The sequence below is a fragment of the Jaculus jaculus genome, chromosome 13 (assembly GCF_020740685.1).
Source record: "Jaculus jaculus isolate mJacJac1 chromosome 13, mJacJac1.mat.Y.cur, whole genome shotgun sequence".
Taxonomy (NCBI): domain Eukaryota; kingdom Metazoa; phylum Chordata; class Mammalia; order Rodentia; family Dipodidae; genus Jaculus; species Jaculus jaculus.
Window position 1 is genome coordinate 21,555,016 of NC_059114.1, and position 2,367 is coordinate 21,557,382.

Here is a 2,367-nt window from a genome sequence, read left to right on the forward strand (position 1 = left end):
GTAGGTAGGAGAAGTAGATTTGTCCCTAAACTTCCTAGCTGCCAAACCAAGGGACAGTTATAGTCCTCTCCGAGAGCTGGCAAGTTTATCAGAGACAGATGGAGAAGTTGTGAAGAGCCAGGAGGAGGATGGGGGACCCCGTGGGCTCTCTGAACATGATGTGGTATGTTGTGTTTTTTTTTTTTTTTTTTTTTTTTGCTTTTTAAAAATTTTTTTATTTATTTATTTGAGAGCGATAGACACAGAGAGAAAGACAGATAGAGGGAGAGAGAGAGAATGGGCGCGCCAGGGCTTCCAGCCTCTGCAAGCAAACTCCAGACGCGTGCACCCCCTTGTGCATCTGGCTAACGTGGGTCCTGGGGAACTGAGCCTCGAACCGGGGTCCTTAGGCTTCACAGGCAAGCGCTTAACCGCTAAGCCATCTCTCCAGCCCTGTTGTGTTTGTTTTATTGATGGCCTTGCTATGTAGACCAGGCGGGCCTTGACCTTGCCATCCTCCTGCCTCAGGCTGCCCAGTGGTACAGGGATGATAAGTATGTGCCAGCACACACAGCTTGCGGATATATTTGATGACACCAGCATAATCACCCTAACAACAAAGATTATAGGACTGTGTCTCCTGAGTCCTTTGATGTACCTCCAAACCCCAATCAGGATTTAGCAGACTCAAATGTTCCAGAGGCCAGCATGATGACATTGGGTCACCAAGACCTCGGTATGTCTGGCTTAAATCTAGGGAGACATTTGCCAGAAATGGGAAAGCAGTTGTGTGAGGTCTTTGGCCCCTAGTGCTCAGAGCCCAGCTGGAGAAGAGCATGCTCCAGAAATGTTTGTGGCATGAAGAAAGGACACATGGCTGTTCAGTGTGAAATCAAGCATTCATGATACTTTCATGAATGAGTGCATGTGTGTGGCACATGTGTATAGGTCCACACACATGAATGTATATAGAGACCAGAGGTCAATATCAGGCGTCTTCTTCAATAGCTCTCCATATATATATGCACATATATATATATGCACGCACATATATACATATATTTTAATTGACAACTTCTATGCTTACAGACAATAAACCATGATGTTTCCCTCCCCTCCCCCACTTTCCCCTTCACAACTCTGCTCTCCATCATATCGCCTTCCTCTCTCCATTAGTATCTCTTTTAATGTTTTACAAATTTGCATGTCATCCTTGTGCAGGGGCCATGCTAATCTTCTCTGTATCGTTTCAATTTTAGTATATGTGCTGCCGAAGTGAGCACTCCACCTTATTTTTTTAATCAAACATCTTTTTAAATTTTTTTCATTTTTATTTAATTTATTTGAGAGAGAGAATGGGCCTTCAGCCACTGCAAATGAACTCCAGAAGCATGTACCACCTTGTGCATCTGGCTTATGTGGGTCCTGGGGAATCGAACCTGAGTCCTTTGCTTTGCAGGCAAGCACCTTATCCTCTAAGCCATCCCTCCAGCCCCAAGCCTCTTTTGTTTGAGCCCAGAGCTCACTGATTCAGCTGACTAACTAGTCAGCAGGCACAAGGGTTCCATCTCCACTTTCCAAGCACTGGGTTACAGACACGGATCACCACTGCCCTGCTTTTGCAGGGGCACTGGAGATCCGACCTCAGACCCTCATGTTTGCACAGAAAGCATTCTACCGACTAAGCCATCTCCCTAGTCTTCATGAAACATTTTTCCCCTTTGGAGACAGGGTCTCCCTCTAGCCCGGGCAGACCTGAAATTCACTCTGTAGTCCCAGACTGGCCTCGAACTCACAGTGATCCTCTTACCTCAGCCTCCTGAGTGCTGGGATTAAAGAAAGGCATGCACCACATACCCAGGTGTGTTATGATACTTTTAAAACATGGTCATATGGGCTTCATTCAAGGCTGAGGGGGTGCTATTGTGATATGCAATAGGGACCACATGATGGGTTCTACAATGAGGGAGAGAGATTGGGCCCAGCTCTATATATAGCATGAGGTGATGGTGGTAGTGATGTATGGAAATTTCAGCCGAGGGGCCACAGGGTCCATGGGCAAGATGGAGAGGAGACCTCGGGGACTTGAGTGGGGACACTGGTTACTCTCACCCACCAGGATCCTGCTGAAGGGTAGTCAGACATGCCCTAGAGGACAGGGAAAGGACAAGGCACAGTGACCAGATCCGGAGGGTGGTGAGACGTGTGTGTGTGTGTGTTGGGGGGAGATGTGGGGGGGAGAGTAGCATTCTGTCTCCACTAATTTAACAGGATTGCTACTCCAACTGGATTTGACTAGAAACACATGGGTTGATCTAGAAGGTTCAGGAGGCTGATTTCAAGTTTGATCAGTGGTCTTGTCTAGATCAGCTCAGGCAGCCCTTTCTC

At 47.1% G+C, this 2,367-nt stretch overlaps 1 non-coding gene across 1 annotated transcript; it reads right to left on the reverse strand.

Moving 5' to 3' along the window:
• Window positions 1-1,155: 1,155 nt before the first annotated feature.
• Window positions 1,156-1,262, reverse strand: LOC123454272. Its single transcript, XR_006633257.1, has one exon. It is a non-coding gene; the product is annotated as a U6 spliceosomal RNA (small nuclear RNA).
• Between the last annotated feature and the right edge of the window lie 1,105 nt (window positions 1,263-2,367).